The following is a 26,552-nucleotide window of genomic DNA, read 5'->3' as shown; positions in this document are numbered from 1 at the left end:
GTTAATAAAAAATAAACAAATTATTATTACTGCTGTAATTGAATCAAGCATGAAAAGCACAAAGCCCAAACAGCAATAAGTTTCCTATTTCCTTGGTCTCCCCTCAACCCAAATATCCCCATTAGTAAGCCAGCAGCCCAATATGGCTTTTCTTCTCTTCCTCCAAAAAACCCAGCAATTATGCTAATCAGTTGTTGCCTAACAATTAAGCCACTGTGTAGAAATGAACTATCATAAAAACATACTTATTCCATTCCAAGGAATTCAAAGCAAGACCTGGTTAGTAGTTTTTTTTTACACAGTGATTTGTTTTCATCACACACTGTGCCCATGTGCCAGTTACACAACTGCTGCCAGGCCCAGCTGCTGAGCCATGCCCAGCTGCTGCACCTTGTCATACCCAGCCATGTGCCCCATGCCACCATGGCGTACCTAACCCAGACACATCCAGCCATCACCATATGCTTTCCCCAGCCTCACACACCCTCAGATGTTGCAGCATGCATCTTCCAGCCACTGCAGTGCTTTGGAGGACATGGCATAGGACTACTGGCTGAGTGGGCAAGTTTTGCTAATACTGCCACCCACTCCCAAGTTCCTTGGTAGACACACCCCTTCAGAGCTGGCATGCCTGTGTCCCACTAACACCACAGAGAGGAAGTTCAGGCCACAATGAACAGAGAGTCAGTACAGACAACTACATTAAAAGGAAAAGTAACTCAAATGTAACAAAAGGGCATAAGCAACATACATAGGATACTCTCCTGAAGTGCCAGGTTCTGGTAAAGAGGGGACACTGTACTGAGGGCACTCAGGACTGCTTCTTCATAAAGTCACTACTTTCAAGAGCAGAAGACATAGCTGACTTTCTTAACACCCAGAAACAGACAGAGAGGTTAAAAAAAATGAAGGGACAAAGAAATTTATCCCAAATGAAAGAGAAGAATGAAGCCACAGTCAGAAATCTAAGTGAAACAGATATAAGTAGCATGCCTGATAGAAAATTTAAAGCAATAAAAAAACTCACTAGACTTGAGAAAAGGGTGAAATACATGAGTGACTCCTTAACATAGAGATAAGAAATAACATAGCAGATATAAAGGGCTCAATAAGCAAATTGAGAAACACACTTAAAGGAATCAACAGCAGGATGGAAGAAGCAAAGGAATGAATTAGAGACCTAGAAGACAGAGTAATGGAAAGTAACTAAGCTGAACAAAAGAGAGAAAAAAGAAGTATGTAAAACAAGAATAGACTGAGGAAACTTTGTGACTCCATCAAATATAATAACATTCATATTATAGGAGTCCCAGAATAAGAAAAGGGAGAAAAGGGGTAGAAAATTTATTTAAAGAAATAATAGTTGAAAACTTTCCAAACCTAGAGAAGGAAATAGATATCCAGGTCCAGGAGGCACAGAGAACTCCCATCAAAATCAATAAAAGCAGACACACACCAAGACATAATTAAATTGGCAAGAAACAGTGATGAAGAACAAAATTTAAAAGCAGAAAGACAAAATAATATAGTAACTTACAAGGGACAACCCATAAGGCTAGCAGATTTTTTAACACAACCACTGCAAGCAAGAAGAGAGCGGTGTGATATGCTCAAAGTGCTGAATGGGAAAAATCTGCAGCCAAGAATCCTCTATCCAGCAAGGCTATCATTCAGAATAGAAGGAGAGATGAAGAGTTTCCCAGACAAACAAAAACTAAAGGAGTTGTGACCCCTGAACCAGCCCTGCAAGAAATACTAAAGGGGACTCTTTGAGTGGAAAGGAGAGAACAAAAGAGACAGTATAAAGGTAAGAAACACAAAAGCAGTAAAAATGATTATTTCTATAAAAAAATCAGTCAAGGAACTCACAATATAAAAGGATATAAAATATAACAACATGTACCTAAAACCTGAGGAGGAGAGGAATAAAGAATGGGTTCAAACTTAAACAACCATCAACTTAATATAGACTGCTATATACAGAAGAGGTTATATACCAACCTAATGATAACCTACATCAAAACCCACTAATAAATATGTAAAGAATGAAGACAAAGAAATCCAAATATATCACTAAAGAAAACCAGCAAAACATGAAAGACAAGAAAAAATCAGAGAAAATCTTCAGAAACAACAAAACAAATAATAAAATGACAATAAATATATACCTATCAATGATTACTTTGAATGTAAATGGACTAAAACAATCCAATCAAAAGACATAAGGTGACAGAATGGATGAACAGACAAGACACATCTATATGCTGCCAACAAGAGACTTATTTTAGACCTAATGACACCAGAAGATTGAAAGTGAGAGGATGGAGAAACATCTATCATGCAAATGGATGTCAAAAAAAAGCTGAAAAGCATCACTTATATCAGACAAATCAGACTTTAAAACAAAGACTGTAACAAGAGACAAAGAAGGACACTATATAATAATAAAGGGGACAATCTGAAAAGAAGATATAACAATTGTAAATATTTATGCACCCAATATGGGAGCACCCAAATATATAAAACAATTAATAATAAACATAAAGGAACTAATCAATAATAATACAATAATTGTAGGGGACTTTAAACCCACTTACATCAATGGACAGATCATCTAAACAGAAAATCAGCAAGGAAACAATGGCTTTGAATGACACACTGGAATAGATGGATTTAACAGATATATTCAGAACATTCCAACCTAAAACAGCAGAATACACATTCTTTTGAAGTGCACATGGAACATTCTTCAGAATAGATCACATATTAGCCCACAAAACAAGCCTCAACAGATTCAAGAAGATTGAAGTCATACCATGAAACTTTTCTGACCACAATGCTATGAATCTAGAAGTCAACCACAGGAAAAAATCTGGAAAGACCACAAATACAGGGAGGTTAAATAACATGCTACTAAACAATGAACTGGTCAACGGGGAAATAAAAGAAGAAATTAAAAAGTACATGGAAGCAAATGAAAATGAAAATACAATGGTCCAAAACCTTTAGGATACAGCAGAAGCAGTTCTAAGAGGGAAGTTTATAGCAATACTGGCCTACCTCAAGAAGCAAGAAAAAAATCTCAAATAAACAACCTAACCATACACCTAACAGAGCTAGAAAAGAACAAGAAACAAAACCCAAAACCAGCAGAAGGAAGGAAATAATAAAGATTATACCAGAAATAAATGAATAAATGAAACTTAAAACAGCAATAGAACAGATCAATAAAACCAGGAGCTGAGTCTTTGAAAAAAATCAATAAACCTCTAGTCTGACTTATCAAAAAGAAAAGAGAAAGGACTCAAATAAATAAAATCAGAAATGAGAGAGGAGAAATAACAACCAACACCACACAAATACAAACAATTATAGGGGAAAATTATGAAAAACTATATGCCAACACACTGGAAAACTGAGAAGAAATGGATAAATTCCTAGAAACATATAAACTACCAAAACTAAAACAGGAAGAAAAAGAAAACTTGAGCAGACTGATAACCAGCAAAGAAATTGAATCAGTAAAACAAAACAAAACAAAACAAAAAAAACTCCCAACAAACAAAAGTCTAGGATCAGATGACTTCACAGGCAAATTCTACCAAACATTTATTTATTTATTTTTAAAGATTTTATTTACTTATTTCAGAAAGAGAGTGCATGTAGGAGCACAAGCATGAACAGGGGGAGGAGCAGAGGGAGAAGCAGACACCCTGCTGAACAGGGAGCCAGATGGGGGCTCGATCCCAGGACTGGTATCATGACCTGAGCCGAAGGCAGATGCTTAACTGACTGAGCCACCCAGGCACCCCTCTTCCAAACATTTAAAGAAGAGTTAATACTTATTACTCACAAACTATCCCCCCCCCAAAAAAAGAAAAGGAAGGAAAACTTCCCAATTCATTCTGTGAGGCCAGCATTACCCTCATACCAAGAACAGATAGACACCACTAAAAAAGAGAACTAAAGGCCAATATACCTGATGAACACAGATGCAAAAATCCTCAACAAAATACAAACTAAATCCAATGATACATTAAAAAATCATTCACCATGACCAAGTGGGATTCATTCCTGGGTTGCAAATGTGGTTCAATATTTGCAAATCAATCAACATGATACATAACATCAATAAGAGAAAGGATAAGAGCCATATGATCATTTCAATAAATGAAAAAAAAGCATTTGACAAAATACAACATCCATTCATGATAAAACCCATCAACAAAGGAAGTTTTGAGGAAACATACCTCAATAGTAAAGGCTATCTAGGAAAAACCCACAGCTAATCCTCAATGGGGAAAAACTGAGAGCTTTTCTTCAGTCAGGTATGAGCGACATGGATGTCCACTCTTACCACTGTTATTTAACATAGTACTAGAAGTCCTAGACTGAGCAATCAAACAACAAAAAGAAATAAAAGGCCTCCAAATTGGCAGGGAAGAAGTCAAACTTTCACTATTTGCAGATGACATGATACTATATAGAAAAGCAGAAAGACTCCATCAAAAAACTGCTAGAATGGATACATGAATTCAGTAGTCACAAGATACAAAATAAAAAAACTGCTAGAATGGATACATGAATTCAGTAGTCACAAGATACAAAATCAATGTACAGAAATCTGTTGCATTTCTACACATCAATAATGAAGCAGCAGAAAGAGAAATTAATGGGGTACCTGGGTGGCCAGTCAGTAAGTGTCCAGCTCTTGATTTTGGCTTGATTCATGATCTCAGGGTCCTGAGATCGAGCCCCACATCATTCTCTACACTCTTCAGGGAGTCTGCTTGAGATTCTCTCTCCCTTTCCTTCTGCCCCTCCCCTGCTTGTGTTCTCTTTCTCATCAATCAATCAATCAATCAATCTTAAAAAAAAAAAAAAGGAAAGAGAAATTAAGGGATCAATCCCATTTACAATTGCACCAAAAACAGTAAGATAACTAAGAATAAACCTAACCAAAGAGGTGAAAGACCTGTATTCTGAACACTATAAAACATTGATGAAAGAAATTGAAGATAACACAAAGAAATGGGAAGACATTCCATGCTCATGGATTGGAAGAACAAATATTGTTAAAATGTCTATACTACCCAAAGCAATTTAGAGATTTAATGCAATCCCTATCAAAATACCACCAGCATTTTTCATAGAGCTAGAACAAACAATCCCAAAATTTGTATGGAACCACAAAAGATCTTGAATAGGCAAGGCATCCTTGAAAAAGAAAAGCAAAACTGGAGGCATCACAATTCTGAACTTCGAGTTATATTACAAAGCTGCAGTAATCAAAACAGTATGGTACTGATACAAAAATAGATACATAGATCAACAGAAGAATACAAAGCTCAGAAATGAACCCACAGCTATATGGTCAATCTTTGGCAAAGCAGGAAAGAATATACAGTGGGATAAAGATAGTCCCTTCAAACAAATGATGTTGGGAAAATTGGACGGCAACATGCAAAAGAATGAAAATGGACCACTTTCTTATACCATACACAAAAATAAATTCAAAATGGATTAAAGATCTAAATGGGAGACATGAAACCATAAAGAGCCTAGAGAAGAACACAGGCAGTAACTTCTTTGACATCGGCTGAAGCAACTTCTTACTAAATATGTCTCCTGAGGCTATGGAAAGAAAAGCAAAACTAAATTATTGGGACTTCATCAAAATAAAAAGCTTCTGCACAGTGAAGGAAACAATCAACAAAACACATATGCAACCCAGAGAATGGGAGAAGATATGTGCAAATGAATTATATGATAAAAGCTTAGTATCCAAAGTATATAAAGATCTTATAAAAGTCAAAACCTCAAAAAGGAATAATCCAATTACAAAATGGATAGAAGACACAAATAGTCATTTTCCCAAATAAGACATATAGATGTCCAACAGACACATGAAAGGATGCTCAACATCACTCATCATCAGGGAAATGCAAATCAAAACTACAATGAGATATCGCCTTACACCCATCACATTGGCTAAAATAAAAAACACAAGAAACAACAGGTGTTGGCAAGGATGTAGAGAAAGAGGAATCCTCTTGCACTATCAGAGGAAATACAAATTGGTGCAGGTACTCTGAAAAACAGTATGAAGGTTCCTCAAAAAGTTAAAAATAGGGGTGTCTGGATGGCTCAGTCAGTTAAGCATCTGCCTTCAGCTCAGGTCAGGGTCCTGAGATTGAGCCCTGCATTGGGCTCCTTGATCAGTGGGGAGTCTGCTTCTCCCTCTCCCTCTGCCCCTCCCCCCACTCCTGCTCATGCTCTCTCTCTCTCAAATAAATAAATAAAATTTTTTAAAAAGTAAATAATAGAAGTATCCTATGATCCAGCAATTGCACTACTCATTATTTACCAAAAAAATACCAAAATACTAATTCAAAGTGATACATGCATCCCAATGTTTATAGTAGCATTATCTACATTAGCCAAATTATGGAAATGGTCCACGTGTCCATCTACTGATGAATGGATAAAGAAGAAATGGTATATACATACAATGGAATATTACTCAGCCATAACAAAGAACAAAATCTTGCCATTTGCAATGACATGGATGGAGCTAGAGAGTATTATGCTAAGTGAAATAAGTCATTCAGAGAAAGACAAATACCATATGATTTTACTCATATGTGGAATTTAAGAAAATGAGAAAAGGGTAAAAAAAAGAGAGAGCGAGGCAAACCAAGAAACAGACTCTTAACTATAGTGAGCAAACTGAAGGTTACCAGAGGGGAGGTGGGCAGGGACGGGTTAAATAGGTGATGGGGATTAAGGAGTGCACTTGTTGTGACGAGCACTGAGTGTTGTATGGAAGTGCTGAATCACTATATTGCACAACCAAAACTAAAATTACATTGCATGTTAACTAACAGAGATTTATTTCTTTTAATTTTGTATTTTTTTAAATTTTTTATTTTACTTTATTTTATTTTATTGAGAGGAAGGGTGGGGGGAGAGAGAGTGTGAGAGAATCTTCTTTTTTTAAGATTGTATTTATTTTTTTGACACACAGAGAGAACACAAGCTGGGGGAGCAGCAGGCAGGCAGAGGGAGAGGGAGAAGCAGTCTCTCCACTGAGCAAGAAGCCCGATGCAGGGCTTGATCCCAGGATCCTGGGATCATGACCTGAGCCAAAGGCAGCCACTTAACTGACTGAGCCAACCAGGTGCCCGTGTGAGAGAATCTTAAGCAAGCTCCACACCGCACATGGAGCCCAATGCAGGGCTTTATCTCACAACCCTGAGATAATGACCTGAGCCGAAATCAGTATTTGGACACTTAACTGACTGAACCACCCAGGTGTCCCAACTAACTGGAATTTAAATAAAAACTTAAAAATAATAAAAATAATTAAAAATAAAAATGGTAAAAAAAAGAAATGCTAGAAATCAAAATGTTGTACAGAAATAAAGAATGCCTTGGAGGGGCTCAACAATTGGACAAGGCAAGGAAAGAATCAGTGAGTTTCAAGGTAAGCCAATAGAAACTTTCCAAACTGAAATGCAGAGGAAAAATAATGTGAAAATACAGAGCAGTATATGTAAGAAATTTAGGACAATAACAAAAGAAAAGTATCAAAAGAATAATATGAAACATATATGGAATATCTGAAGGAGAAAGTTTTAAAACTTTCTGAAATCAATGACATTAATGACAGAAACCAAACTATAGACCCAGAAAGTTCAGAGAATACTAAGCATAATAAACACTGAAAGTACTACGCAGATGTATCATAGGCCACACACACACAAAATGAAAAACAAAGAAAAAACCTTTAAAGAAGCCAGATGGGGGGGATATCCCACCTTGCCTATATAGGAAAAAGGATAAGAATTATAGTAGGTTTTTCACAAGACAACATGAAAGCAAAAGAGAGTAGAGTAAAATATTTAAAGTGTTGAAGAAAACCCCAACAACCTGGATTTCTATATCAAATGAAATTATCCTTCAAAATTGAGAGTGCCACTACACATCTATTATAAGGGGAAAATTCAAAACACTGATCACACCAAATGCTGGCAAGGATTTGGAGCAATAGGAACTCGCATTGTTTTTAGTGGGAATACAAAATGGTACAGTCACTTTGCAAGTTTCTTACACAACTAAACATACTCTTACCGTACAATCCAACAATTATATTCCTTGGTATTTACCCAAATGAGTTGAAAACTAATGTCAACACAAAAATCCCACATGGATATGTACAATAGCTTTATTCATAATTGTCAAAATTTAGAAGCAACCAAGATGTTTTTCAGTACATGAATGGATAAATAAACTGTGGCACATCCAAACAATGGGATACTATTCAGCAGCAAAAATTCTGAGTTATCATGCCATGAAAAGACATAGAGGAACTTTAAATTCATATTACTAAGTGAAAGTAGTCAAATTGAAATGACTGTGTGCTATGATTCCAATTACATGTCATTCTGGAAAAGGTAAAACTACAGAGACAGAAAAAAGTTGAGCAGCTGCTAGGGGTTAGAGGGAAGGGAGGGATGAATAGGTAGAGCACAGAGGAGTTTTAGGGCAATTGAAGTATTCTGTTTGATACAATAATAGAGAATACATATTATTATATATTTGTCAGTGCCCATAGAATGTACCACATCAAGCGTGAATGCTAATGTTAATGATAGACTTTGTGTAACCATGTTGACATATATAATATAGGTTCATCAGTTGTAACTAATGTACCCCTCTGGTTCAAGATGTTGAAAATGGGTGAGACTGTATGTACAGAGTCAGCGTTATACAGGAACTCTCTACACTTTCTGCCCAATTTTGCTGTAAACCCAACATTGTTCTAAACAATAGAGTCTATTTTAAAAAGTGAAAGACAACTAACAAGTTTTCTCGGACAAAAAAAAATCCTGAGAAAATTGATCACTCCCAGACCTGTCCTACAAGAAATGTTCAAAGATTTTCTTCAGGGAGAAAGAAAATGATATATGTCTGTCATATGGAACTATAAAAAGGAAGAAAAAGCATTGAAGAAGTAATAAATGAAGATAAAATAAATCTTTTATTTCTTGCATTCTCAATTGATCTAACACATAACTATTTAAAGTAATTAAAGTCACAATGAATTGAGTGATTTCAGCATATGGATAAGTAAGATGAATGATGGAAAGAAGCTTGAGATAGGAGGGAGGAATTCATAATACTCTTATAAGTTATCTGCACTACACGTGAAATAGTGTTATTAAAGCTGGACTTACATTAGTTAGAGATGCATATTGTAAACTCTAGTAAATCATAAAACATTTATTTTTTAATCACAAAAAATTTTAAGCTATATTAATAGTAAATTGGAATAATAAAAAATGCTGAAAACCAGAGAAGACTGATAAAGAAGATGCAAAAAAGAAAGAACAAGTATAACAAACAGAAAACAATTACAGACATGGTAGATATGAATCCAACTATATCAATAATCATATTAAATGCCAATGATCTAAACATACTAAAAGACAGATTATCAAAGTGGATTAAAAAAAGACCAAACACCTTGTCTACTAGAAACCCACTTTAAATATAAAGGCTCAGATGGGTTAAAGTAAAAGGATGGAGAAAAATATAGCATAACACCAATGAAAAGAAAGCTGAAGCTGCTATGTTAATTTTAGGCAAATCAAACTGATAAAAGTTATCAGGGAGAAAGAAGAGCATTACATAGTTATAATAGGATCAATTCTCTAAGAAGACATAATAATCATAAATATGTATGCACCTAACAACATAGCATCAAAAACATGAGATAAAAACTGCTAAAACTGCAAAGAGGAATAGACAAATCCACTATTATAGTTGGAATGTTTAATACCCCTCAGTACTGACAGAACAAGCAGTAAGGACATAGTTTTCCTGAACAGGTCTATCAATCAACATTTTCTAATTGACATTCATAAAATATTCCATCCAGTACCAGAAGAGTACACATTTTTTTTAAGCTTGCTGGAACATTTACCCAAGATATACCACATTCTGGGCCATAAAACACACCTCAATAAACACAAAGAAATAGAAATCATATATAATATGTCCCCTGCAAGAGAATTATGATAGAAATCAATAACAGAAAGAGCTGGATAATCCTTAAATATTTGAAGATTAAACAACACAAATAAATAAGACAAGGGTCAAAGGAAAACATCTCATGATAAAATAAATAATATTTTGAACTGAATAAAAATGAAAATACAACTTATCAAAATTCGTGGGATGTAGAGAAGACAGAGCTTAGGGGAAATTTATAGCACTAAATGCACATAATAAAAAAAGAAAAAAGGATCTAAAATCAATGATCTGAGTTTCTATCTCAAACTAGAAAAGAACAATTTAAGCACAAAACAATAAGAGGAAACAATAAAAATTAGAGCAAAAATCAGTGAAAATGAACACAGGAAGCCAATAAAGAAAAAAAAAAATCAACAAAGCCAAAGCTGGTTCTTTCTTTAAAATCAATTTTAAAAAATGGTAAATCCCTCCCTCCGATTTCCCCTGCCTTCATCATCGGAGGGAGAGATGAACCATGAGGGACTATGGACTCAGAAACAAACAGGGTTTTAGAGGGGAGGGGGGACGGGGTATTGGTTAGCCTGGTGATGGGTATTAAGAAGGGCACATACTGCATGGAGCACTGGGTGTTATACGAAAACAATGGATCGTGGATCACCACATCAAAAACTAATGATGTATTGTATGGTGACTAACATAATAAAATTTTTAAAAAATAAAAAAATAAACATGATTTTAAGTTAAAAGCTTACTGTTCATCTACAGCATTGGGATGGTTATGCAAATTTAAAGCTTACTGCATTTATAAGTGTAATTTATTAGATTTATATAACCTCTGGAAGGTTTGTTTGTTAAATCAGATAATCAAGATACTTAAGAAGGGAATAAAATGAGCTAAATTTTAAAATACAAAAAAAATAAAAATAAAAAAATAAAGAAATTGGTAAATCTCTATCCAGGCTACCCAAGAAAAAAATAAGGCACACATTGCTAATATCAGAACCAAAAGAGGGGTTATCACTACTGATCCCACAGATATTAAAAGGATAATAAAGGGATAGTATGAACCTTTCTAAGTCCAAAAATTTGGTAATTTAGATGAGATTTTTTTAAATTCCTTGAAAGACGTAAACTACCGAAACTCACACAAGGAGAAGTAGGTAATCTGAATAGACATACATACTAATGAAATTGATCAGTAATTCATAACCTTCTAAAAAAGAAAGCAGTAGCCCCAGATGGTTTCCCTGGTGAATTCTACCAAAGATTTAAGAAAGAGATGGTATTAATTCTCCACAATATTTTCAGAAAACAAGAATTCTAGAATAGATTTGGTACAATAAAAAGTGTTAATTATAAATGTAATTTCAAGCTTTTTAGAATGGAGGAGATTTGTTCCCTCATAAAATAAAGATTAAATGATTTTTTTAAAAAAAGACTCTTTATAGAGCTAGTAAATTAATCTCTACCACTAAAGTGTCTTGTGACCCACCCTATAAAATTATGTACAGGTTCATACTTAAAGGACGATCAAAATCCACCTCTGCCTTCACCTAAATTGAATCCAGCATATAAAAAGATTTACATAACTCATGTCCTTATGAGTTATCCTATCCTTTCAAAATTGAGAAATAGTCCTTCCCACATTCCAAGGCTTTGTTGGAGAACTTTGTGGGTAGCGATATTTCTCTATGCAAAGAGTAGTTGAAGAGATTTATAAGAAATACAATTCAGGGCATTGTCCCCAGTAGTTCTCTCAGAAAACACCAAGTAACACGTAGACAATTAGATTGACATACAAATATAGTATAGTTAGACTAATGTAAGATTATAGAAGAATTGGAAAATTAAGCAAGCACAGGGATTTAGACCTTATTCTGAAAGTACATTCAAAATCAAGATTAGATTTATTCACCTTTTATAGTTATTTTTTGTAACTATATAAATTCATAAATTTAAGAGTGAATTTCATATTTCACTTTAAATCCTCTACTGTGTAGAAACTATTTGAAGTTTGGAACTTACTTTGTAAAATAAAATATGTAGAAAAGTGTTATTTATGTTTGTCATTCTGGATATTGGGGGAGTGATATGAAGGCAGGTATCAAGGGAAGATGGTATTGATCATTTAAGGAAGCTAAGTCAGTAGGCTGCATTAGAAACTCAGATTGAGAATTGCCCATAACTGCTTAATAGTTATGATTCAGGCCCCCGGTTCTTAAGTTTTATACATATGCATTATCCAGAATTTGTGTTAAAATGGGATTTTAATCTTTGGGTTTGGGCCAGGAACCAACAATTATGGCAGACATCACAGATGACTGTGATAAAGGGGTCTATCTTAGGTTTTAGTTTCCGAAATGGATCCTAAGTAAAGGATTCATTTATTAAAAAGATACTCACAGGAGAAAAATAAAAGAAGGGAAAACAGTAAAAAGGAAGAAGTCAAACAAGAGTGATATTTTAGGTCAACTCCCAGACTCAGTCTGATCCCATGGAAAGTTCTGGAACATAAATTATACCTCAGAGTCTGTCCCAACTTGAATCAAGAAAGCTAGGTTTTCATACTCTGCCCCCATTCAGTCATAGGCTTAGGGGCAATCCAAGGGAGATATTAATTTCCAGGTACTTTCAGCTCTGCATACATATGTTTTGTGTGTGGTTCCAGTAACTCAATCATTCCCCTAAAGAAGAGTTTTACCTGAAGATCCTTATAGACAAACTCACATTTAAGCTGGGGGACAGGGAAAGGTCCATTTTTATTTATGAAAAATGATGAGCCATGGATGAGATAGAATTTTCATGACACTAGTATTTTACAAAAGGAAAAGGCTAATACACCAAAAATTAGGTCAGAGAAGTTTGAAATTGAGTGGAGGTAATTTTTCTGAATCAGATCCAAAGATGCTCTGACAACTTGATAATGGGAGATTAGAGTGTTTGTTGGACCTGTTCATTTGTAGACCTGTTCAGAGCTAAATTAGTGTCTATCCTTCTCCTATTCACTCATTAACATATAACATAACATTAACATTAACATAACATAAGGAGATTGTGGGAGGATCTATGGCTCCCTTCAGCCTACCTAGTTGAGCTTGCCCATATTTCCCTTACACAATTTATATTATTTATGTTTTGCACCCAGCCTAGACCAGGTTACAGGATGAAAAAGGAACTAAAGTCCACATGCAATCTAAGGTGTGCTGAGACATATTCTGTAACATCATCAATTCATTTTTATATAGAGTTTTTTTTTTCAGTTTCTTTAAATGTTCGGCATTGTGTTTGCTAGTATAAAGAGAAAAGACATGTTTCCTTATCTTTGCTAGAATAAAAGAGAGCTAAATATGGTCTCAAAATCCAAAGAAACCCAGATAAAGCTTGATTGACTAGAAATATGAGATGGAGTAAATTTAGCTGGAAGAACAGACTCTTCAAATGTAACTTGCTTCTCCTATGGTATGTTTAGGAAGCTTAACATCTGTGTGAATGTGATACCTGTTGGGCACATGTCTGGGAAATCTACCAGAAGGGAGAAAATCATCAGTAGGTGGAACTTGATTTCTGGTATACCTGTAATTAAAGATAGAGTCAAAATAGGGGGAAATGGTGAGATATCCCAAGTCAAAATAGAAAAATAAGTGTAAGAATTTCTTATAATTTTAAGCATACTTGGTTACATTCCATCTAGGCCCTGATGCTGCTGAATAGTTTCTTTTTTTTAAGACTTTATTTTATTTATTTGAGAGAGCGAGCGAGCAGGGGTAAGGGCAGAGGGAGGGAGAGAGAATCCTTAAGCAGACTCCCTATTGAGTGCAGAGCCTGATGCAGGTCTCTATCCCATGACCCTAAGACCATGACCTGAGCTGAAGACAGATGCTTAACCGACTGAGCTACCCAGGTGCCTCTGAATAGTTTCTAAAAAGCATGGAGAACAGTGATCTAAACGTATTCAGATAAAAGATTCAGATTTTTATGGCTGTTCTCTGGGAATAAATGTATGTGGGTATATATGCATATCTATAAAATGTGTACTTATGTGTGAATACTTCAAATTGAATAACATTATAGGAATTTAAGTTGGCATAAATATTGCTATTTACTAAAGTGATAGTCAATTATTGCCCTGGGAAAATATTTCTCACTGAACCTATTTTCTCAATTTCATATTCACTTTTACTGAGCACTGGGTATAAAGGCAAATTTCAGTTAATCAAGTTGTAGCACAATCAATCTATTGCTAGTGCTCTTAACTCCTCTGCCTGAGTGTTTTCTCTCTTATTCTTTCCATCTCCTCTAGAAGTTTATTTCCATAGTTGGTAATTCAAACTTGGACACACTTTCTTTAAATCACTGAATTGATTTCTCATCAAGAGGCTCTCTAATATTGACTTGGCTTCCCCCTTGGACAGGTATCACACAAGTCAGCCAATAGGAATCTTCTCTTCCACTTGGCACTTTTATTGCTTAGTATTAACAAATATATCGATAGTTTTTGCTTTTAAAAATCATTTTCTTAGAAGTTCAGTTAACAGGACACCTGGGTGACTCAGTCGGTTAAGTGTCTGCCTTTGGATCAAGTCATGATCTCAGAGTCCTGGAGTCGAACCCCACATTGGGCTCCCTGCTCAGAGGGGAGTCTGCTTTTCCCTCTCCCTCTGCCTCTGCCCAGCTTGTGCTTACTCTCTTCCTCTCTCTCTCTCTCTCTCAAATAAATAAATAAAATCTTTAAAAAAAAAGAGTTCAGTTAGCAATCTCTAAGAATTGAGTTTCCTCTGATAAACTGATGAAATTGAGTTTCTGACCCTGAAATTATGAAAATCCTATCAGAGTACAGATATTCTTTGAGGCTGTTCCTAAAAGCAGTCAAATTGACCCCCCTCCCAACACACACACACACACACACACACACACTTACACAAATATTATGGTAGTCCCTTTTCTTCTCCCTTGAACATTTATAAGCTTCCCCAATGTTTATTTAAAAATTAAATAAATTGACATTGATGTTTCCTCTAGCTTCCATCTTGATGCTTTACATTCCCCTGAAGTCTGTTATCATCTCCCTTTAGTATGTCATTCTGAGCCTATTTCAAATTTACAGACCCAACACTCTCATGAAACCATATATTCCTCCCTCATACCACTTACCAGTCTTAGAACTCACATTTAGTTTGTGTGTATGAATATTCAATTAAAATATTAAAATATTTCTTATAAGTTTAGACTATGTTATTTGTCCTCATTAAACCACAACTCTTCCACTCAATGATTTCATTTAAAAAATTTTATTTCTAACCCCCACGATTCCAAGAAGCTGCTTTGTTGAAGGTAATTAATGTCATAAGTATAAAATCTAGTCAATTTTTTTGTACTTAATTTTTAAAAAAAATTTTTTGTTACTTTTAACTCAAATTTTCTGCATTTTTTTTTAAGATTTAATTTATTTGACAGAGAGAGACATAGTGAGAGAGAGAACATAAGCAGGGGGAGTGGGAAAGGGAGAAGCAGGCTTCCCGTTGAGCAGAGAGCCCGATGTGGGGCTCAATCCCAGGACCCTGGGATCATGACCTGAGCCGAAGGCAGACACTTAACAACTGAGCCACCCAGGCGCCCCTTCTGCAGCATTTGGTACTGTTCACTGGTTCCTCAAGGCTACCTTGGAATGCACTTTCACTCTGTCAGTTTGGGAGATATTTCATTAGTCTCTTTTATCATCTACTTGAATTGCTGTTTTTTTTTTTTTTTTAATCTCTGTTGTTTTTAGCTTTCTCCAAATTTTCTCCAAATGTAAGCATTACTAAAGGCATAGTTCTTGACCATGGAATTACTATTCTAAACTAATTATCCTTGTGAATTCTATCTTATATCTTCAATTACCTTCTCTAGATCTGTAGGCTTGACCTATCCTATCACCAGAGTTCAAGTTCTCTGATGTAAATTGCCTACTGAACATTTCTGTGAATGTCCTCCTCATTTTCCCCTGAACATGCTAATTCTCTCAGACAAGGATGGGAAACTCATCCATTTTGTTTATCCCTTACATAATGATTCAATTATCCAGACCTGTCAATCCTTCCTCTTCATTTCTCGTACGTTTCTATAGTTCCCACGTTCAAATTCTCAGTACTTCAGAGTATAAAATAATATCTCAGGTCATGCTGTGACCACAAATTTAAATAATCAAATTTCCCTAACCTTATGTCATGCCACTTCTATCCACCATTCCTATGGGCCCAACAATACAACATCATTTTACTCTCTCCTATGAACACTAAAACAATGAACATACCAGCACCAGTTACATACTGCTGTCTTACTACCAGTTAACGTTTTGTTCACTAATAGCATATATTCATACCCTAGTGCTTCTTTAAAAAGACTATAAGCTACTTTGTAACATGGACCCCTGCTCCACCCACAACTTTTAATTAGGCAGTAATGTTAAGATTTTTTACAGCATGGTATCCTGGGTGATCCTTCCATATCACAGTATCATAGTTCAATTTTACCTAATCAATATCACATAGAAAAAGGAATATATGCCCATAAACACTTTTAAGATATAATAATAGTACTTTTATGAATATATTACTCTAGAATGTCCAAAGCACTTCCCATCTATTACCTCATTTGAGCATCTCATAAGCCCAGATGATGATGACATGGGTATAAATTTTTATACTCATTTTATAAATGAAAATGCTGAGATTTTCAAAAGTTAAAAGACTTGCTAATTTAAAAATTCACACCCTTTGATATATCTATCCACTTCTGTGAACTATTTCAAAATATAGAGAAAGCTAGAACTGTTGACCACAATGTTTCTTACAATAGTGTCAAAGGAATAAATATATTTCCAATGGATTATTTTTCAACAAAAATTAAAAAGTCAACAAAGATCTACTCAATACTTAAACCCTGAACAAGACATGTAATACCTCTGCTCTGATGAAAATTACATTCATGTGGGGAGAGTCAGGAATTAAAATTAAATACATAGGGCGCCTGGGTGGCTCAGATCGTTAAGCGTCTGCCTTCGGCTCGGGTCATGATCCCAGGGTCCTGGGATCGAGTCCCACATCGGGCTCCCTGCTCGGCGGGGAGCCTGCTTCTCCCTCTGCCTCTGCCTCTCTCTCTCTCTGTGACTCTCATGAATGAATAAATAAATAAAACATTAAAAAAATTAAATACATAAATAAATAAGCAAGAATATATCAGAATATAACAAGGTCTCGCAAAAATAAAGAAGAAAAGAAAATGGGAACAGGGTTAGGTGATGACTGAAATGGTAGTTTTAAAGCTGTTTGATACAGAAACAATAATTGAGATGACTATTCAGTGACATGTCAAAGTGACAATGCTAAAAATATATGTGGTAAAGCAGCATTGAATGCAGATTATAACAGCTAAGCAAAATATAATGCACAGAAAAAAGGAGACTGGAAGAAAATATACCAATATGTTTATACTATTCATCTTAAGGCACTATAACTAGAGGGATTTTTCCTCTTCTACACAATGAGAAAAAATTAATATAAATTTTAATTTTAACATGATGTTAAAATAAACCAACTTGTATGTGGAGGATCCAGTATTCAAACTCGGTCTTTGGGACTTGAATTTAGTATTATTTGTACGACACAAAGAGTCCTATGGGAGAACAAACACTGGTGGAAAATGTTCATATTGTATCAAAATAGCAACAATAATATCCATAAAAGAGGCTGTTACAGAGTCAAAGCTGTGAGTGTCTGAATGAATTTAAGAATTTCTTGAGAATATGGATGAAATTAAGTAACAGGCACTATTTTTTACTTCAAATTTAGTAAGGTTTTGTGGGTTTTTTGTCTTAGCAAATTTACTGTTCTTTCAACATTTGCCTTTTTTCTTAGTGCTTCATTTTATTTTTTTATTTCAAGTTTTTATTTTAATTCTAGTTAGTTAACATATATGATAAAATTGGTTTCGGGTGTAAAATTAAGTGATTCATCACTTACATATAACACCCAGGGCTTATCACAACAAGTGCCCCCCTTAATACCCATCACCCATTTAGCCCATCCCCTGCCCACCTCCCTCCATCAACCCTTAGCTTGTTCTTTATAGTTAAGAGTCTCTTAGGGTTTGCTTCCCTCTCTTTTTTTTTTTTTTTCCCGTCTCCTATGTTCATCTGTTTGTTTCTTAAATTCTAAATATGAGTGAAATCATATGGTATTTGTCTTTCTCTGACTAATTTCACTTAGTATACAATATACTCTAGCTCCATCTATGTTGTTGCAAATGGCAAGATTTCATTCTTTTTTATAGATGAGTGATATTCCATTGTATATATACACCACATTTTCTTTATCCATTCATCAGTCAATGGATATTTGGGCTCTTTTCATAATTTGGCTGTTGTTGAAAATGTTGCTATAAGCATAGGGTGCATGTGCCCCTTTGAATCAGTATTTTTGTACCCTTTGGGTATTTACTTTTTTAATTTGGATTTATATATGGGAAAGTGAGTAAAGCACTTATATACAGGAAAGTGAGTAATGCACAGTAATATGTATACAGTTCTAGGACACATATATCAATGCAGGTATAGAACATTATTCATACCCTATCAGGTTCCTTCATGTCCCTTCTAATTATAGACACTCCCTTTCCCATTATAGACACCCTCTCCAGAAGAAGCCACTATTTGGACTTCAGTTACAATGAATTGATTTTTCCAGTTTTAGAATTTTATACAAATGGTACCATATAGTATGTATTCTTTTGTGAGTAGTTCCTTTCACTCAACATTATATTTGTAATATCAATTCACATATTTTAATGCAGTATTTAATTAATTTTCATTGCTATACAACATTCTATTGTTTATACCACATTTATATATTATACTTTTGATGGACAATTGGATTATTTCCAGTTTGGGCCTACAATGAGTAAAACTGTTATGAAGACTTGGGTACTTTTCTTTTGGTGGACATATGCCCTCTCTTGTCTTGGATATGTAGGTACCTAGAAATAGATAGCTGAGTAATAGAATAGGTAAATATTTAGCTTTAGTCAAAACAGACAATACATACACTTTAAAGGCACTAATAAGAAAATAGAAACTGATTTTTACAATAAACTGAAACAGTCTTGAAAATAAAGACTTCCTGAGGAAAAGTACAGAAGAACCTGGCTGATTATAATCCTGTACTCATTCCACTGCTGAATTTCATAGCTCTGTGATACACAGGCAAGAGATTTGTTTTTTGCAGAAACATTAAAGTCCACATTTCACAGTATCTATGTTCTTCCTAGTAGAGAAAAGAATGTAAATCAAGTAAACTGTATATCCTCACTGTTTTAAATGCATCTTTTCACAAAGCATTATGTTCCTTTATAAATTATTACTAACTCACAGAACAGAAGAAAACATAGATTATAGTTTGGTTTTGCCACCAATTTCCCTTTATATTAACAGTATTTTGAAAAATACATTCTAACAAACCCACATTTGAGGAGCTAGTCTTAAAAGGATGACCTATTAACTTGATTAAGTTTCAGCATAGATTCAAAAGTGATTATTTCAAATATATAGACACACTTCACTTTTTAATTTCATCACACCAAATCTCAATACATTCCTTTTAGCCACTGATATTGTTGAATGGGAAGATCCAGCTACCAATCATAGGTGAGGATTACCACTAGGCAGAGGAAGCAAAGAATAACAATGCCAACCACCAGAAGTAGGAGCCCACAGATCTTGGCCCACAAGGCACTGGTTGGAACAATGCTTGACTCACAAAAAGAAGAGACGTAATAAGATCAGCATCTCTACTGTGCACTGGTCCCCCGTGGCCAGAGGGTCCCTCCCAATACCAAGGTAGAGCAAGGGACTGCACACATTCCTCTCCTGCTGCAGCAAAAAGACCATGTTCCCTTCCAGGTAGGGACAGATATACTGGTGGCACTGGCTAAGTGCATTATGGAACACATGCTTAAGTAACACAAGGAAGTTCACTGTGCACCCAAAACAGGGAAAATTTTCTCCTACAATGGAAGAAGAATCCTAAACCAAGAGACGGCTTGGCAGTAGACTTCCATATAAAGGAATGAGGTCCAGGCACAGGGCACCGACTGGGCAACCCCCGAGGAGGGCAGCAGGTCATGTGATGGCTATTTTCCCAAAATGGAAGGCTTTCCAATTTAATCACAGAAAGACTTCTGGTAAAGAGTAAAGTTAATTATGTAGCACAGTTTGAACATTTGCATCATATTTTCTTTTTCGGGGTGAAATACACATAGATTTACCCTCTTAATAGTTTTTAAGCACACACTACCGTATTGTTAACCATATGCAAATTGCAATAGATTTCTAGAACTTTTTCATCTTGCATGACTGAACTCTCTATACCCATTAATAACAAGTCCTGGTTTCCCCCTCCCCCACAGTCCCTGAAGACCATCATTCCACTTTCTGTTTCTGTGAGTTTGATTGCTATAAGTAACTCATGTTAGTGTGATCATGTAATATTTGTCTTTTTGTGATTGGCTTATTTCACTTATCACAGTGTCCTTAGGGTTAATCTATGTTGTAGCATATGACAGAATTTCCTTTTTTAAAAAAGCTGAATAATATTCCATTGTATATATATATGCCACATTATCTTTTTCCATTCATCCATTAATGGACATTTAGGTTCCAAATTCCACATCTTGGCTATTGTGAATACTGCAGCAAATCTCTCTTCAAGATCTTATTTTTAGTTCTTTTGGATACATACCCAGAAGAGGGATTGCTAGGTCAACAGTAGTACTAATTTTAATTTTTTGAAGATCCTCTATACTGTTTCCAAAGCAGCTGCACCATTCTGCATTCCCATCAACAGTGTGCAAGGGTTCAAATTTCTATACATCTTCACTAACACTTGTTGTTTCCTGGGGTTTTTTAATAGTGGTCATCCTAATGGGTATCAGCGGATTTATCATTGTGGTTTTGTTCTGCATTTCCCTGATGATAAGTAATGTTGAGAACATTTTTCCTTTTTTAAAAAGATTTTATTTATTTATTTATTTATTTAAGAGAGAGAGAGAGTGGGGGGAGGAACAGAGGGAGGGGAACAAGCAGACTCCACACTGAGCATGGAGCTCGATGATGGGCTAGACCTCACAACCCTGAGATCATGACGTGAGCCAAAATCAAGAGTTGGATGCTTAACTGACTGAGCCACCCAGGTGTCCCAAGCACACTTTCTTTTTTTTTTTTTTTTTAGATTTTATTTATTTATTTGAGAGAGAGAATGAGAGAGAGAGAGCACATGAGAGGGGGGAGGGTCAGAGGGAGAAGCAGACCCCCTGCTGAGCAAGGAGCCCGATATGGGACTTGATCCAGGGACTCCAGGATCATGATCTGAGCCGAAGGCAGTCGCTTAACCGACTGAGCCACCCAGGCGCCCCCGAGCACACTTTCTTATATCTGTTGGCCACTCGTAGATCCTCACTGCAAAAATATTAATTCAACCTTTTTGCCCATTTTTAACTAGGTTATTTGATTTTTTTAATTGAGTTTTAAAAATTATTTATATATTCTGGATATTGACCCTTTATTTGGTATATGATTTGCAAATATTCTTTCTCACCCCATAGGTTGCCTTTTTACTTTCTTATTTCCTTTGTTGTGCAGAAGTTTTAAAGTTTGATGAGGTCCCATTTGTCTATTTTTGCTGTTGTTACTTGTGCTTTTGGTGTCATATCCAAAAAAATCATTGCCCATTCCAATGTCATGAAGCTTTCCCCATTTTGTTCTAGAAGTTTTATCATTTTAGAGCTTATCTTTAGGGTTTTAATTCATTTTTGAGCTAATTTTTTTTAAGATTTTATTTATTTGCGAGAGAGAGAATGAGAGACAGAGAGCATGAGAGGGAGGAGGGTCAGAGGGAGAAGCAGACTCCGTGCTGAGCAGGGAGCCCGGTGTGGGACTTGATCCCGTGACTCCAGGATCACGACCTGAGCCGAAGGCAGTCGCTTAACCAACTGAGCCACCCAGGCGTCCCGAGCTAATTTTTGTATATGGTATATACAAGGGTCCAATTTTACTCTTTGTCATGTAGATATCCAGTTTTCCCAATACCATTTGTTGAAGAGACTACCCTTTCCCCATTGTGCCATCCTGGCCCCCTTGTTGAAGATCAGTTAACCATATATGTGAGAGTTTATTTCTGGGTTCTCTCTTCTGTTCCAATGGTGTATATGTCTGTCTTTATCCAATAACATATTGTTTTTACTACTGTAGCTTTATTGTTTCTTCTTCTAAGTTTTTATTTATTTATTTGAGAAAGAGTGAGAGAGAGAGAGAGAGAGAATGAGCAGGGGGAGAGGGAGAAGCAGACTCCCCACTGAGCAGGGAGCCTGATGCAAGCCTTGATCCCAGGACCCTGGGATCATGACCTGAGCTAAAGGCAGACTCTTAACCGACTGAGCCACCCAGGTGCCCCTTAATGTAGTTTATAATATGTTTTGAAATCAGGAAGTGTGAATCCTCCAGCTTTGTTCTTCTTTCTCAAACTGTTTTGGCTATTCAGAGTCCTTTGAGATTCTATATGAATTTTAGGATTTTTTTTCTATTTCTTAAAAACATGTCATTAGAATTTTGATAGGGATTGCATTACTCTGCAGGTTGCTTTGGGTAGTTTGGTCATTTTAACAGTATTAAATCTTCTAATCCATGAACATATGATATCTTTCCATTTATTTGTGTATTCATTAATTTCTTTCAGCAACTTTTTTAATTAAAATTTTTCTTTTTGGGCGCCTGGGTGGCTCAGTCGTTAAGCGTCTGCCTTCGGCTCAGGTCATGATCCCAGGGTCCTGGGATCGAGTCCCGCATCGGGCTCCCTGCTCCTTGGGAGCCTGCTTCTCCCTCTGCCTCTCTCTCTCTCTGTCTCTCATGAATAAATAAATAAAATCTTTAAAAAAAAAAAAAAAATTTTTCTTTTTTAGTTTCCAGTTGACAAGTCTTTCTCCTCTTTGGTTTACTTTATTCCTAAGTATTGTATTCTTTTTTAACTATTGTAAATGGGATGGTTTTCTTAATTTTTTTCAGATTGTTGTTAGTTTATAGAAATGCAACTGATTTTTGAGTGATTTCTAATCTGCAAATTTATTGACTTACTAGTTCTAACAAGTTTTTTCATAAATTTTTAGGGATTTCTACTTTTAAGATCATGTCATCTTGGAAAGGGATGATTATACTTCTTGCTTTCCAATTTGGATGTCTTTTACTTCCTTTTCTTACCTAACTGCTATGGCTAAGACTTCCAGTACTATAGTAATTAAAGATAATGGGATTCCTGGGTGGTTCAGTTGGTTAAATGTCTGCCTTCAGCTCAGGTCATGATCCCGGGGTCCTGGGACCAAGTCCCGCATCGGGCTCCTTGCTCAGTGGGGAGTCTGCTTCTCTCTCTGCCTGCCACTCCTCCTGCTTGTACACTCTCTCTCTCTGACAAGTAAATAAATAAAATCTTAAAAAAAAAAAAGATGGTAAGAGTGGCTTGGCTTGTTTCTGAGTTTACAGGAAAAGTTTTTAGTCTTTCACTACTGAGTATAAATTAGCTATAGGCTTTTCATATATTGTCATTATTATGTTGAGGCAATTTCCTTTTATAAGTAGTTTAAGTGTTTTCAGCATGAAAAACTATTGAATTTTGTCAAATGATTTTTTTTCTGTTGAGATGGTCATGTGATTTTTATTGTTTGTTTTGTTAATGTGTTGTATCACATTGATTTGTGTATGTTGAACCTTCCTGCATCACAGGGGTAAATCACACTTGGTCATGGTATATGATTATTTTAATGTGCTGTTGAATTTGGCTTGCTAGGATTTTGTTGAAGACTTTTGCATTAATATTCATCAGGATTACTGGCCTGTAGTTTTTTTTTTTTCTTTCTTTGTAGTGTCTTTGTCTGGCTTTGGTATCAAGGTAATTCTGGTCTCATAAAATAAGTTTGGAAATGTTCTCTCCTTTTAAATTTTTTGGAAAAGTGAAAAGGATTGGTATTAATTCTTTTTTTAAACTTTCAGAAGAATTCACTAGTAGAACCATCTGGTCTTGGGCTTCTCTTTGTTGGAAGATTTTTTATTACCTTGATAATTTATTTTAATTAGTCCAAACAATGAAAAGCAAGATTTGAAGTAGTCATAAATCACTTCCTGCATATTGTCAATATATGTGTTTATTTTAAATTTCTCTGACAGTCAGGCTAAAATGGCACTTCAATATTGAAAAGATTCAATTGCAATACTGAAGCAACCACTAAAACAAGGCTTTAAGCAACATAAATGAAATACAAAAGGGACAAAATTAAAATACCACATGTTTACTTATCTAAGATAAAGATAGTTCAAAGGCATAAATAAAATGGTGACCCTAAAATAAAAAGAATGAGAGCAACTATCTTTTTTCTGTGTGCTTTATAGGCAACTGTCCCCTTATTACCCATGAATAAAAGTCACAGGATTATACTTCCCTCAATTTCCAAGATAGGCTCTAAAGGATGACAATGGCCTCTGTGGTTCAGAGTACAAGGAAAGGACCTAGTCCCAGTGTTGCCATAGGGGGCAGAAGAACATATAATATAAATATATGTTCATATCACTACATTTCTAGGTTTTCTCTATCTTTTCATGTTGAATTACATTCTAAGCATTTGGTCACTGTGTTTCATTTGACTATCTATTGCAGGCTAGATTTTGCAGTGAGCAATAGCAATCTAGCAATTAATATTGAATGTCCTCTACCTTCAAGAAACTTAATGTGTTCTGAAGGAGGCAGCCATGCTTATGAATTTTCCTTTGGAAGTGTCAAGGAGGGAGCAACTAATTTCAACTATAGGGTAAAGAGAAGGTAGTATTTGAAACTCTCCTCATCTTTTTTTCTTATTTGAGTTCAGTAATTCCTAGAATATAATACAACATTTACTTACAATTTATACAATAACAGTTGATATTTACTGAGCACTTTATGTATGCCCCATACAGATTAATTATACAAGTAATCCAAATATTGGCAGAGGTAACTCTGGCTTTTGATATTTAGACATATTAATTTAAGCATGTGTTACTCATTCTTTGGAACCCAGTGGTCTCCCCAAGATTTCTGCTCTTCTGTGGAATTTTTGACTTTTGGCTCTAGGTCCCTGCTTTCACTGATGCCTGAATCTTATTCTCTAATATTATACCAACATTCTCTTCTTTGTATTAAACTATTTATAAGAACTATTTACAAAAGACATTTGTGTGTGTAGTTTACTTTACTAAAGTTTTGAGCAGGTAGAAGAACTTAACATTTCAATAATACCAAGAAATTAAAGTTAGTTATTTATGTTCTTAAGCCTTTTGGCCATCCTGACACTGAACATTTCCAGCCACTTATTTATTCATAGTTCAGACTTCCATAATTTCAATTGATTATCTCTCTCTTCTTTCTCCTCATGACTAAGAAATCTATTCATTTCTCAAGCAGAGAAGTTAATTATTTCTTACTGTCTTTTTCTAAATCATGGTTTCAGGACCTTATCTTCCATAGCTAAATACATAGTTTAGGCTCTGTGTTCCTCTCCATTCAACAGACAGCTGTATCTTCTTGTGCAATGCCAGCTACAACACTAAGACACAATGGTGAAAGTCAGAGTAAATGGATTTGGCCATATGGGGCACCTGGTCACCAGGACTGCTTTTAAATCTGATGGAGTGGATACCGTCACCACCAATGACCTCAACTATATGGTCTACATGTTACTATATGATTCTAGCATGGCAAGTTCAGTGGCACATCAAGGCTGAGAATGGGAGTCTTGTCATCAATGGAAAGCCCATCTCTATTTTTCAGGAGCAAGATCCTGCCAATATCAAATGGGGGCAATGCTGGTGCTGAATATGTTGCAGAGTCCACTGGTGTCTTCACTACCTTGGGGAAGGCTGGGGGGCTCACTTGAAGAATGGAGCCAAAAGGTCATCGTCCCTGTCCCTTCTGCTGATGCCCCATGATTGTGATGGGTATGAACCATGAGAAGAATGAAAACTCCCTCAAGACTGACAGCAATACTTGTACCACCACCACCTGCTTGCCCCTGCCCAGGCAAGTTAGGTCATCCATGACAACTACAGCATTGTGGAGGGACTGATGATCACAGTCCATACCATCGCTGCCATCCAAAAAACTGTGGATGACCCCTCTGGGAAACTGTGGCGTGATGATCAAAGGGATGCCCAGAATATCATCCCTGCTTCTATTGGCACTACTAAGGCTGTGGGCAAGATCATCCCCAAGCTGAATGGTAAGCTCACTGGCATGGCCTTCTGTGTCCCCACTCCCAACGTGTCAAACATGAATCTGACCTGTTGCCTAGAGAAAGCTGCTAAATATAGTGACATCAAGAAGGTGGTGAAACAGTTATCAGAGGGCTCCCTAAAGGGAATCCTGGGCCACACTGAGGACTAGGCTGTCTCCTGCAACTTTAACAGTTGA

The 26,552-nt window shown here is 35.7% G+C and overlaps 1 pseudogene; it reads left to right on the top strand.

Moving 5' to 3' along the window:
• Nucleotides 1-423: 423 nt before the first annotated feature.
• LOC118010783 lies at nucleotides 424-26,552 on the top strand (annotated as a pseudogene).

This window comes from Mirounga leonina, unplaced genomic scaffold (assembly GCF_011800145.1).
Source record: "Mirounga leonina isolate KUSES-001 unplaced genomic scaffold, KU_Mleo_1.0 Mir_101664, whole genome shotgun sequence".
Lineage (NCBI taxonomy): Eukaryota > Metazoa > Chordata > Mammalia > Carnivora > Phocidae > Mirounga > Mirounga leonina.
The sequence above is the reverse complement of the archived record's forward strand: the minus strand, read 5'-3'. Positions and strand labels throughout refer to the sequence as shown.